This window comes from Fringilla coelebs (assembly GCF_963513975.1).
Source record: "Fringilla coelebs genome assembly, chromosome: 17".
NCBI classification, from domain to species: domain Eukaryota; kingdom Metazoa; phylum Chordata; class Aves; order Passeriformes; family Fringillidae; genus Fringilla; species Fringilla coelebs.
Window position 1 is genome coordinate 7636566 of NC_140043.1, and position 14495 is coordinate 7651060.

The window sequence follows — 14495 nt, forward strand, 5'->3', positions numbered from 1 at the left end:
TCTTTGTTCCTGAAAGGCTTAAAACTCACAGATATTTTAACTTATAGTTGAGGCACCACATACGCAAGAGTTCAAACTTTAGACTTTCTAATGCATTCTGTGTTTTAAAAAACTTTTTGTTAGTTTTTATACACATACATACCTTTGCAGGCTTTCTGAGTAGGTTTGCACAGGTGTGGAGGGGACACAAACTTGCCAGCCAGTTTTCCCACTCAGAAATATTTCAGTGGGTGTTGTGGCTGTCACTGTAGCTCTGTGTTTTGATTCTGTTTGCCTCCATGCAGTATAAGCACAGCACTCCAGACAAAAGTGGGGATTGAAAACAAAACCATTTCTTAATCATTCTGTTGTAGCTAAATGTAATATAAATTTGGATTTGAGGATATGCTTGATATTTTGGAGGAACTGTGTTAAGCTGTTTTTACAGCTGACTTGGTGACATTTCTGTAAGTAAAATATGCTGTTGTTCCAGCATGGCAAAGGTCTGCATAATTCATGTGCTCAACTTAATCACTGGTTTTCTTGTGACAATAAATGGCATTGTACCAAAAGCAATATATCCTGTGTGTAGTTACTAGTGGAAATAATTATTACTGTGCAGCTTGTATTTTCATTGTCTTTGCAGCCACTAGCATGGATTGTGTGCACTGACAGTCGCTCCAGGCTATTAAAGACGTCTAGGGGAAAAACCAGGTCCTGGATAACACTTGTTTGCTTTCTGGAAGCTGTTGCTGTACTTTGAAGCAGAAAAGGGTTGCACCTGATGCTGCATTAAGCTTATTTTCTTCTGAGTCTTGTCATCAGAATACATCTAGGTCTAGAGAGTTTCTCCAGATTTGCCTCCACATTGTCCTCTTGAGAAAGGCCCAGGCTCAACACCAGCATCATTAGAGCCAATGATGATAAGAGAGCAGAAGGGCTTTTTTTCTCTGCTTGATTCTGGGATTCTGCTAAACTGTACTCAGCTTTAGAGCACAGCACTGTAAAAAGACTTGCGGAATGCTGCAACTGGTTTTGCTCACCAACTACTTAAGACCAGATAAGACCTCACAGGCAATATGCAATGCTTGGCAACTCTCTAGTCATAAGTTTTGTTCCCTCCTGCCCCCCAGTAGCAATTCTGCACTACTGGATCTGCAAGTAAACCAGCCCTGGATAACTCTGTCCAAAGGGAAGCTTTGGGTTTAATTTCTGGATGCTCAAAAGGGCAAGATATTAAGACAGTTTTCTCCCTATCACTTGCATTTGACTGCTAGTATAGTACTCATTATACTAAATTGTCACTGTACAAAAAATTTCATACTGTAGAAATAAGAGGGCTGAAGAGCTTGTTCTTCTCAATATATATTCCTTCTCACTTTCTAAGTCTGCAGAAAAATACTTACTTTCAGTTATAGCTAAATAGCCTTTCTGCATTCTCTTGTGCACATTTTTCTCTGCTGCCTCCTACTCTACTTAGATGTGACTTACTTTACTGCTAATGGTGTTATAAAAGCTGTAGTACTACAGGTGTCATGGTAACTTGTAAATAAAATTACTGTAAATGCACAGTCAAGTTATTTGTGGTGCTGCTCTGTACACGTGTGACACTGCTTTAGCTGTCAAACCTCACTGCACTTCCCTGGAGGATCACTTGGGGATTAGAAAGGCTGAGCCTGTGCTTTGTATGAGGAATCTTTTCCTGACCAGCCTCCACAGCAGTCTGGTCCAATTAACAAGTTCCAGGCAACTCTAGCATTGACAGCAATTATTCCTAGGCAGGAACATTGCCACATTATTTGCCAGCTGACAGCAAATCAACCCTTCTGTCAGACTGATTGTTAGTGGAGCAATAATACCATTTTATGGAAATACCTCTAACCATTTGTATAACAAGTACAGAGCACAGGGTGATTTACAGTGGGAAGCTGATGAGGAAGCTGCTGCTGGGGCGTTGCGTCCTTGGAGCATGTTGCTGTGTTTCCCATCCAAGGAGAGAGGGGCGGAAGAGTGGAAGAAGTCTGACCTGTGTGGAGAACACCAAGCGCTGTGCTTTAGTTTGAAATCCAGCTGTGCTGCTCTGCTGCGCTCTGCAGGTGTGGAGGCTGGAGGGGAGCAGCAGAGACAGTGTGGCTGGGCTGGAGCAGAGGGACAGCAGGAATGCTGGGAGATGTGCTCAGGAGCAGCGCTCCCTCTCCTAGAAATCGGTCCCGAGGAGGTGGAATGAAGGCCAGGCATGAAGCCTTTCAGAACAATTTGCCCTCATGAATGCATGTGTCCACGTGTTGTGGAAGGCATGTCATCAGGCAGCGCAGCAGCAGGTGAAATTTAAGGGGTTTCATGCCTTTTCTTTGGGGGGTGAATATGAAATACTTTTAGGAAGTATTCAAATGGCTGGATTTTCTGCAGTGCTGAAGAGAGAAGCAGCTTGTCATTCCCAACTACCTGAGGCTCCAGTCAGCTGTCTTTCATGTATGCAGGGAAAAATTCATTTTTTGGGGTTGACAATATTTCTCTTTCCAAACTTTTAACTGCTTCTGTAATTCTTCACTGTTTTCCTCGCTTTAAACTTCCTTCCCTGCAACTGTTGCATACGGTCCTTGGGAACCAGAGTCGTTCAAAGGTATTTAAGTGAATTAAGAGGGAAATACCACATGGAAACATTTATCTGGAAACAATTTCACTTAACAGTTTCTCAGAGCAGGAACTTGTGGCCTTTTACCGCAAGGGGTAATAGAGTTTATTTTCAACAAGCATATTAAACAAAACACTTAGCTCAGAGAATAAATACAAATACAATCCTTCTCAGAATAAAATGCCATGTCTGTAATAGCTATTGAATTAAATCTTTGGGGGAAAAAAGGGACTAGGAAGCAAAAATATCTCCAAATCAATGCACTTGAGTGAATGAAATTTGTGTGTGCAACAGGGGTTGTCTGAAGGTGGTGATTATAATCCAGGTGGGCTTGGTGGGTAGAGAGGTGGGCAGCAACAATGAAGTCTGTGGCATTTCTTGTATAAATATTGCTATCTGCAAATTGCCACACTCCTCATCAAACAAAGGTAGCAATTAATTAAGCAGGTGAGTCTATTTCAGCTCTTAAGGTGCTCATTTCAGTATATTCAGGAATTGTCTTGGCATTCAGTGGCACTGAGAATGAATTCATGATGACATGTTTGTGTTCAATTACTGAAATTTTGCATGTGTATATTTTGGTTTTACTTGAATGTATGAATCATTGGAATATTTGGTAATTTTCACTGTGAAAAGAAGTGTGATTGCCTTTCAGTGATCTTACTCCTGCTTGCTAACTGTGTTAGATTTTGGAGCAGGGGGCGTGAAGCCTTTCATGCCTGGGAATAAAATAATCTTCAGGTAAACTAGTAAAAATTAAAAACTCTTTGTATGGCCTATTTAGGGACAATAAATACATCTGTAAACCCCTTGCACCTACTCAGACAGTGAAGAGCTAACTAATTTCTGAAAAGCTTGAGGGAAGCAGCTCTTCCTAGGAGCACAATTCCTATACCCTGCTGGAGACTACACCATGGGCTGCCACCTTCCAGGACCTGCTAATCAGCAGCTGCTACAATACTGCTGGCTGGGTTTTCCAATGCCATGTTGATTTTCTTAAACCAGCCCCAAAACTGGATTCACCCAGTACCCAGTACTCCCTCAGGAAGTAATGGGCGCTGCCAGAGGTGTCCTGCCTGGTATCTTATTGCAATGATTTTGTTTCCATTTGTTATTTGTGCAGTAATTTATTTTCCTGTTGTTTTCTCTTTAGTCCTCTTACACTTTAAAGGCTGTGCTGAGGTCAGATGAATGCATGGCCTTCCTGGATAACAGCAGTCCATCTCAAGAACTTTCTGTAATTCAGTGCCATTAGATGTAGCTGTTGTCAAATGTAGCCAAGCTCCTGAAGGCAGCCATAGAAAAATCCTGTTGGAAGGAACCTCTGAAGGTCACCCAGCCCAACACCCACTGAGAGCGAAGATGTGGTGACCTGGACACCTCTGGGCTGCATGGGGCTGAAGAGGAGCTGCTCAAGGGAGGGGAGGAGTAGATCTTTAGTTCATACTTGCTAGTACCTTATACAGCTAAATGTTGCCATTTTTTAGAAATACAGCGATCAAGACAGATTGAGGCATGGAATTTATCCTTTAATCACTTCCACCCCTACTTCAGTCACGTTGGGTGTAGGGTATAAAAGGGGCTACCCCTCACATCCTTTTTTCTGTTTTGACTGGAAGACATCAGCAGAGAAGGATGATCCCCGTTTGTACAGAGCAGATGCAAAGGCTGAGCCCCTCCTTGCTGCACAGGCTGCCCTTCCTGGCACCACCACAGTTTGTGCTGTTCCTGCTTTCAGTCTTGTTCCACCTTGCACGTTTTGGATTTTACATGTACTTTCTACAAATCAAACCCCATTTTGTGTAATGTTTGCTATTCATTTTGTCCGTGGGTCAAATTCTTCAGCAATGGTGATCTGGTCTCCAGAAAAGCAGAGACAAAACCGGCCCTAGAAATGACGTAATGACACTTTTAATTCCGCCTCGTAGTAGAAACCTTGCCTCTGTTAAAAGCTTTGAAGGAAATGAGAAAGCGTAACCGTAGCTCAGAGCTGTGTGCTGCAAAGCGCTCCCGCCTAGCCCGGTCCTGCAGAGCTGTGGGATGGTCACGGCTGTGCTCGTGCCATCTGCTGGGGGAAAGCTGCCATGAACTGCGTTATACACACAAAAACCCTGCTGACGGCAGTCAACTGCGATCAGAAACCAGCAACATTTATAATAGTACCCAAACTGTCTAGAAAAATAGCATGTGCTTACTTCTAGATTTAGAGCTTCAGTGTTTGTCAAAGGCTAACCTATGACAGGGTACAACACAAACATATCTCTGAAACTGTAAATGAATAATTTCTATTTTTATGTGGTGGGTTTGGGGGTTCTTTTTGTTTTGGGTTTGGTTGTTTAGTTGTATTATTTTAAAGCAGTCTGAGTCTCACAGGGGGTGTACAGTATGGCTGGTCAAGGCAGTAGAAAGGAGAATTTAAAGAATTTTTTTTGCATGGGACTGATTTGATCATTCTTCCCTTTTTTTCCCCCATTTCTGGTGTGGGTCCAAGCAATTGCAACCACCTACAAAAAAAGCACATCACCGTGCTAGGGAATTAAGCACAGAAGCAAGGTGAGGCATTGGAAACTTAATATGAATATTAATGCTTATGATTATGCTAGTTATGATTGTCAAACTTTGTACAATCTGTTCTTCTCATCTCTGTTCCCATCCACCCATTCCATACATACTGGCAGAAGCATCAAAAGAACAATTCAAGATAGAGGACGGAGAGAACAGTATTATAGCTTGTAACATGAAAAACTAACTTCACCAGCCTGTGGGTGTGTTTTATACCCCCAGCTAAGATGACACATTTCTCTCTTGTAACAATATCCAAGGGGTTGCAGAATCTTGATTGTAGCAGCAGCAAAGTGTCTTACAGGAAGTTTCTGGATACTGATGCTCAGGGGATTTTGCTGGTTCCAGTAGCTTTTCTGTCAGTTTCCATGCCCTGCTTTGCACCCTGCTCACACAGTTAATGCTGTCTGCTCTGCTCTATAATCCTTTAGCTCACACAAGAGCAAGTATCAGTTTCCTGATCAAATGTGAGTTATGTTGACTTGTGCTTGTGCACTCCTGCCAGAGCAGCTGGTTTGGTTGTGTCCTGTGCCCCCTGAGCCATCCAGAGGTCTCAGAGAACCTAAAAGTTTGAGATGCTCCAGAAAGGCACTGAAATGTGGATATCTCTGGCAGAGCAGGGTCTTCTCAAGGATACCCGGGAATACAAAAACAAAACCTAGGATGCAAAGTGGGTTTCAGAAAAGCACAGGACAAAGGCACCTGTGACAGTTCCTTTGCATGGTACCCCAACATCAGCACTACTTTTCTGGAATAGACGGATGCAGAGAAGGATGTTGAAGATGTAACCCCCAGCTGGTGCGGGTAAGATCCACCTGAGTACTGGTCTCTCTAGAGCTTAGATACCAGCTGAGATGGCATTGCAGTATTTGCATTTCACCCCTCTGTTACCAGACAACAACCCTCTAACCTGGCACACTGCAGAACATGAAGCAGCAGCATTACCTCTGCCTTTATTTTAAGTAATTGTTGTTACATTCTATGACACGTGCCTGGTAACTTTTGTGTGCAGTGCTGGATGCTGCTGTCTCAAGCAGATATAAGTGAGCCTTTTATGGCTTTCTCACACCCTTGTTCCAGTCATTTCAAACACTGATCATGCTGGGGCTGCAGCAGCCTGGCCACCCCGTTCCTCTCCTGCGCTGCCTCCCTGGGCCACAAGCTGCAGCAGTGCCTGTGCCAGGCTCAGCAAACATTCTGACAGACATGTGAGTACCAGAGCAGAACAGAGAGAGCATTCAGCAGCTGTGTGGCACAGCAGAGCACAGCAGGTATGTCCTGTATGCAAAGAGCATCCTGACCAAATGACATGCTTAATGCAAAGATTTTTTTCTTGGTACAAAATCTAGCAGGGAATCTTTCACATAAAACTGTAGTGCAGCTCTGAGTGGATTTGCTTTATGCAATGGGTATGACGTGCAGCAGAGAGAGTGAGATTTTGGCACTATTAACTCACTGTGGCAGTCTTGCAAATCTGTACTTATTTTCAGATTTCTGAGCATGTCTGCAGGGGATATAAAATGCAATTTTAGATATAGAATGTTTTCCAGATTGGCAGCTACGTTATGTGCCAGCAGCTCTCTGGTCACAGAGAGCAATGCACAACTTTCCCAGGCATTGTCCTAGGAAAGGCTGTGAGAAGCTCAGAGAAAAGAATGATAAACAATTCTTATCTCCACTTGCTGCACCTGTTGTTGTGAACATGTGGAATGTGTTATGGATATTTGTTTACCAAGGGGTTTCCTTAATTGGCCAATGGTGATGGTGTTTAGATTGAAGGACCAATTGGGTCCACCTCTAGTGTGACTGTAAGGGGGGTGGGTTTCTTAATAAGCATAGAATAATAAAGAGATTGATCAGCCTTCTGAGAATCATGGAGTCAAGGCTACTTATTACCTGGCTGGCGGCCTCTGGTGACAACATTACAAGGTAAAGCTGCTTTGTCACTCAAGCTTGGATATCGTGGATGCTCTGTATGACATAGCAAGAGAGACTTTTCTTGCCATGCATATTTTGCTGGGGCTTGTGACTCCTTGGAAACAGGCACTTTCTTTGTTTTCACATTGTGTGGATCAGGGGATGTGTCTTTCATATTAACACTGCCAAAATATGGGTGCAGCCGGTCTTATCCTGCCTCATACCCAGTAACCAGCCCTCTACCAGGCTCTGCAATTGTAATTTGTATTCTCTTGATCTCTGTAATCTTGCAACTGTGGCAATATCTTTAGAGATCAATGCCATTCTACTGTGCCTGTTAGAAGCTCTATCCTGTAACACACAAGCTGATACACAACAGAACATCTAGCATGCCCTGGCAGCTCACTGCCTTCCTGCTGCCAACACTGAAGGTGCTAAAAGTGAACTATTTACTTTTCTGCAGTCTGAAGAAAACACCTAGTTGTGCTATACACCAAAACATGAACTTACATAACTGGGACATGAAGCAGGCACTAGCTGAGCCATGTGGTCAGTGAGCCAGGGTGCTGGCAGCCTTGTGTAATTCCTGCTGTGTGTTTTGTCCTTTCCTATGCTCAGTTCACAGTTTGGGTGGTTGAACAGTCAAATGGAGGCATTTACTGAACACAGTTCAGGGATGGCAGGAAAAGGTTAATTGAAAGGTGTCTGCTTTTTTCTTCCATTCAAATGCTATTTTCTTTAATGACAACCACTTGAAAAAAAATATTTGTTTTAGAAAAAAAGAATGCTGCCAAAATAAACTACACTGATCTGTGTTTATGTTTTGGTAGAAACTCAAGGCCACTCTTGAAAGTAAATGGCAAATTGCTTTACTGGCCACAGCAAGTTAATAATGAACAGCAACATTAGTGCAGGTCGGAATCAAAAAGTAAAGCTGGTATTTGCTTGTTCTCCCCCTGCTTGGCTGAGGCTTCTCTGACAGTAAGCAGGAGAATGTAACCAAACACTGAGATTGACATTGCTACACAGGGAACTGGGCAATGCTCGCTTCGGCCAATCTTGTCTTCAACCTGTCTCTCTATTTGTCTATTACCAGAAAAATCTGAGCCATTTGTCCTAAAAGTTATAAAGGAAGTTCACACACTTATTTATCAATATTTATATAAGAATGATGGCAAGAAGGGTCAGCCTGTTATAAAGAATCAGTGCAGGTTCAGCCACAAGATGGAGCCACTACAGTACCAGGCACGCCTTCCCAGTGGGACAAAGTGTTAAGCTGTTTTTTCTCTAAATCTTTCAGCAGTTTTAATAGGATTGTTCACTTCTCAGTTACTGAGATAGCCTTGGAGAAAATAAAAATCCATTGGAGAAAACAAAAATCATAAATATCTAGTATTTATGATAGAGAAATCATATATAGCTTATTCCTACCTACAAATGAAATGTACAGGTAATCTGATCACAAAACATAAAAATCAGTGATGCTTTTTCTTGAGTCTAAATAAAACTAGTCTTTAGACTCAGTTGCATTCTCCAGGGGTTTATGGAATTAAATGACCTAAGGGAAAAAAGGAAGGAAAGATTAAGAGGAGGGAAAAATTACAGGGTGGCAAATAAGGCCTTTGAGTTAATCTTTCAGAATCAGGTGTATCAATACAAGTAATAAAGCAGCAGAGGCAGCTCCAGCAATTGCCACAGTGAACTTAAAGACCCCAGTGTGGAGAGCAGGAAGACAGGGGTTGCTTTGTATGTTCTCCTTCCAGCAATCTTTGTAGAGACTTTTTAGATAAGTTGCTAAAAAGAATATGTGTCAAGTGTCAAGTTACAGTGTATAACCCTGTGCTCTGATACTCACAGAACATCTGTTTTTTCTTGTTATTACTGTTCTTCTCTTCAGTCTCCTTCTCATTCAGTTTCAAAGTTACACTAGACTCATATTAATTACAATAAAAGCTTTTTTTTTTTTGTCCTTCTCAGAAAATTTCCATGGCCAACATTACTTTTTACTTTGTATATTTATCTCAACATTGCAAAAAGAATCAGCTCTTTAGTATCTGTCTTCATATAATTCCAGAGAATGATTTGATGCCCTGTTGCATTTTGCCCTGTAAACAATAGGCTGGCTACCACAGGAAGTCAATCCTAATCAAAAGTGGTTCCAATTTAATTTTTCCCAGAGTATTGCTTTGCTATGGAAATCTGTAATTCACCTCTGAAACAAAATGAAATTCACCTGTGAAAAACTCCAGGTGACCTGCTGGTCATTCCTGATAGCAGATGCCTTCTGAATGTGGCCAAGCTTTTAATTTGTATTGTATGTCTAGTCTGATTCATAAGAAAACACAAGTTGAAAAGATTTTTACCACCAATTAGCTAACTTTGGGTTTGCTTGCCCCTTATAATAAGATATTCCTGGTTTTGAAGTGGGAACAGCAATTCTGAAATGCCTTTGGGCATCCCAATAAAGAATCAGTTGAACTGGCAGTTAATTGCACAGGTAGATATGATCATCTGTCTGAACAGGATAAGGACAGTCCCCTGCTTGAATCCACTGCTGGAATCCACAGCTCAAGAAATCATTTGATACCTTGGAAAAGGATTTGATAAGAGATGTAGAAACAACTTAGAAATTGAAAAATGTGTTTTATCAAATGCTATTACTTTAAAGGATGCTCTCATGCCTATAGTGAGTCCTACAGTCTCCTCCATCTTACAGAAACAGAGGAAATAGCAGCTGAAAGGTAAAATTAAATACATTCAAGGGAGAAATAAGAAATATATATCTGTCAATGAGAGAAATTAATGACTGGAACAAGGAATTAACAATTTGTGGAGACAGCATGTTCTAAGGCATGTTTTCCTAAGGGATGTTCTGGTTTAAATGACAAGTAATATCTACCAGTCACATGGCTCCTGTCCCACGGTGAGTTGTAGCACATGATTACAAAAATCCTCTGGCTCTATTTATCTGTAAAATGACAGAATATGCTGGTGCTGGATGCCCTAATCTGGGCAGGATAGAAAATGAGGATGGAAATATAAGTCTGGATTTTAAGATGAGAAACACATCTCTTAGAAGAAAGAAAAAAAAAAAAGGAAACTGAACAATCCCAACACAGAAAAAGCTCGAATCCCTGCCTCTAGCCAACTGTTTTGCATATATAGGCAAGCATATGCAGAATGTGTTTCTACAAAACACATATCAACAGAAATTTAATCTCTGCTTTTCTGTGGCTCACAAAACACAAATTTAACTTCCCAGATAAGCAACAGCTGGCCAACAGTCAGCCAGGGAGCTGATAGCTGCATGAAATATATGACAATCCTACACTAGGGTGGAGTTTTTAACATGTATGTATACATTGTAAAGCTTATGCAGTTCTCGTTTATTCTAGTACCTTTTCCTTTTCCCTCACAAAAACACATCTTCTGCTTTCTCTTCTGCTAAATCCCTGCTAGCATCTGATTTTGGGATTTAAATGCTATGGTACTCATCAAGTGCAATTAGTTTCTACGTGTTGTTGTGCTGGTTTACTGTGTTGCCACTCCTGTTTGCATGCTAAATATTCCACTGTACTGTGTAATTTGCTTACCAGGAGTGAACATCTGCAAAACTGATGATGCTGTTTCCAGTCTCCTGGTGAAATGCAGTCTGCTCCTTGTCTACAATCTCAATGTTTCATGCTGGAGGCACAGCCTCCAGCCCTCTCTGCATTCAGAATCACCGGCCACTGTCAGGGAGGGGTTAGAACAGTTCTGTCTTTCAGTCTCTGGAGATGATCTAGACATCACCCCTTGCAAAGGAGTCTGAGATAGCTTAAGAGAACTACTGCTTCTTTTTCACAGATGAGGGGAAGTTACAGGACTAACAAGCAGGATCTGTGAATCCTGCTGTTCCAGAGGTTGTAATTGATTGTGCCAGATATAAACACAAATGGAACAGTTACAAATTCTCCCATTAGAATAACAGTGTTGTAAGTTTTAGAGATACACACAGCTATTTACACACTGCAATTGTCTGTTCTGCTTTTGAGTCTCTTGACCAACTTTCACAAAGCCAACAAGCAATGCCATAAAGATATGGAGACACAACCAGGTTTCCCCACTTACACAGCCTGGTCACAGTCCCTGAAGTTGCCCCTTCTTTTAAGGACAGACAAAACTTCATCTCCCCACAGCTTGGTTAGTACAAAAAACACATTTCAACAATAAATACAGCTGTCACTTGTTCTCATGATCACCATTTTCATTACTGTGCTCATAGCATGATGATTCTTTTGTGGGCCTTATGTTTTTGATTAAAGACTAAAAGAAGTATAAAACAGAACTCAACTTACTGTTATCATGTAGAGAAAGGTCTAAATATTCTACTGAAAGTTGATATTAAATAATTTTTAAAACAATTTCAGGGGGAAAGGATCATAAAATTTAACCTAGCTACTAAAGCATGCTGGTGCTTGAAGGGCATGTGCTGGCTAATTCCCTGATGAACCTTTCTACTCTAGGTGGGACACTTGTATATCTGTCAGTCTGAATATTAGAAAAGTTTAATGAACATCTGGTTTTGCTATTTCAAAAGTCACACAAGAGATAAAGTAGATCTTCCACAGTGATGGTGGCATTAACAGAGCAATTCAGATTTTGCAGATGACAAATTGCCCTCCAGTGGTTTGTATTTCAGCCCTCTGACAGAGAGAACATATATTCCCCTAAATTAGGTATCTGGAGCTCTGGTTGATTCTGACTTTTTTACACATCACATCCATTTATATGTATATGAGCAGATGTCTACATCACATAAAAATCATGAAACAGATTTGTTTGATTCATAGCCCCCAAACAAATTCCTTTGCCTATTCTCCACTTGATGAAAGCTTGAGACATCAAAGTGTTTCAGGATAGCTGATCACATCGCTTTGGATTCCCTGATCCACTGGAGATGCAGCTTCTCTGCATTTTTCGGGACTTGTAGATTATGTGTTGGCATAAGTGGTACAATTTAATAGTTGTACTGATTTCAGAAAGTATCCCAAATGAAAGGAATGTATTTGTTCACCTAAAATACCTCCCTACACGGGCAGTTCCAGACAAGTAACTAAAATACACTGTGACAAATACCAGTGTAACTTATGTCCTAGCAACAAGCTGGTTTACAATTAATGCATAATGTTGTCTTTTCATATTATATAATATGAAGTTTGATATGAATTTTGTCAGTTATTTCTACATTACACTGTTTAGACCAGTTGCTGCCATGTCACAAGAAAAAAGATGCATTTTTCTTTTCCATGGAAAACTTTGGAGAACACAATGTTACAAACCTGAGTAACTGAGAACACAAGATCAGATTTTTTGGGGTTTTTTACTAAGCATGCATTTAATGGCAAGCATATAGGAAAGTACTTAAATTACTTTCAAAAATTAGTCTTTCCTTCTTTCAGTGGGTTTCTTTCAGCTAACACAGAGAATCTAGCGTTTGAAATTCTAAGACCAATTGATTTTTTAAATTTTGTTAAAGTCTCCAAACTTTTGAGACTTAACATATCCTAAAGAAGCAAAGGAAGGAATGATGCAAACATTGAGATGCATCACTACTTCCATCATTTCTTCCATGCTTTTTATTTCACTGTCTCAGCCACTGACTACATGCAGTGACCTCAAGTGCATTGTGCTGTATTGCAGGTTCATTCGTACAAGCACCTTAACCTGCTGCCACTGACTACATCCTTGACATGTCTTTATCTTCAAAAAAAAAAAAAAGAGAGAAAAGGATGAAAGGATGGTATCTAACAGTGCAGCTTGTGTATTTGTTACTAGGGAAACAAACAGCGAAAAGAAAGAAACCCTCAGTGTCCTTGTCATTTGGATCTTTCAGTAGAGAAGCGGAGCTTGTGTTAAAACAATGGAAACACTGTTCAGCTTTCAGGATCCTTTGCTGTCCTTGCTGAATGACAGACACTTCTTTCTACCCCTTGTCCATCTTGTCATCTCTGAAAAGGAGAGTCATTTCTACATTCTGCACTGGATTGCTGGTTGTTTTTTATTCATCGTGTAAACTTTAATCCCCAATTCTGTGCAACCTGGTCAGTTCCGAACACCTAAACCAAGATTGCAGCAGGTCTCTTGAGGTAAACAGAAGAGAGAATCCTGATGTTGTGTTCATGGCCATAGAAAAGCAGACACAGCAGCACGACCAGTGCCAGGTTTGTGCTACTTTGAGTTTGTACTGAATCAGAGTTCAAACTCCCTCAGGACTCCAGAGAGCATGAGGGGCATGGTGCATTTGCTGCACTCCAGCGCGAGGAGCCGTGCAGCGCTGAAGGCAAGTGTGACATTGTGACATCACTGCCCCTAGGCTCTGGGCTGTGTGGAGCTGTGCCACCAGCCCAGGGGAGCAGGGAGATGCCAGGCCATGTAAATCATGACTGCCACCTCTGGTTTCAGCCAGTGCAGACGTGTCAGTCATGGCTTAGCTGGACTGACACCTCCCTGAGTGGGTTGGGAGGACGATTCAGAGATCAACACTGCTCGTACCGTGACTTTCTGCTCATTGCTAAATGTGCAGTGTATCAGATTCCATGTGATTTCTCTATCAAACTATGCTGCATTCTTGCTTCTTTTTCTGTTTCAATTATTATCTTGTTCATCTTTAGTTTTTGCCTTATCTAACTCATCTTGTGGGAACTGGATTAGGAAGCCGGATTTGGTGCACTCTGAAGTGTAGCTAAGTAAATCCAAAGGATTATCACCTTTCTCCTGTTTTTACAAGACTACAGCTACCAGCACCAGACCTAGAGAGATGATGGGAAAATTGCAATAAAAGCCCTACTGGAAATACTCTCATAGATTTTTGTGTCCTGCTGTTTCAACAGAGCATATTTCTTCTTTACTCCGCAAGTGTGGCTTTTTTTTTCCAGACTGGCTGTTAATTTGCCATTAAGAAGGAAGAAGGATATGACAAAACACCTGAATTATATTATAATATAATATCAACATTCGAATTACATTTAAAAATGGATAGGCAGAATAAAATCAACTAGCACGTGGTTTATTGATCATAGCCACTAGCTGAACTGTAATGGATTCCCTCTCTCTAATATTCCACAAAGTACCAAAGGCCCTTGGGTAAAGAAAACAAACCACTTGGTAAAGATTATGGAAAAAATAAAAATATGTCAGGACTGACAAGAAAAGGAAGTGGCAAACATGTTATTGAAGGTGTGTGTTCGTAGCATGACAGCAGAGCCCTGCCTGTGGGTACAGTGTAAATGACAACTTCGTCACAAGCTCCAGCAATTTGTGTCCCTACACTCTTTGTCCGTGGAAGAGTACAGCCAAAATAAACCAGGGGGTGGCTTATATTGACTTTTTAAAGAAAAACGCGATCATTGCCAGCAGACCT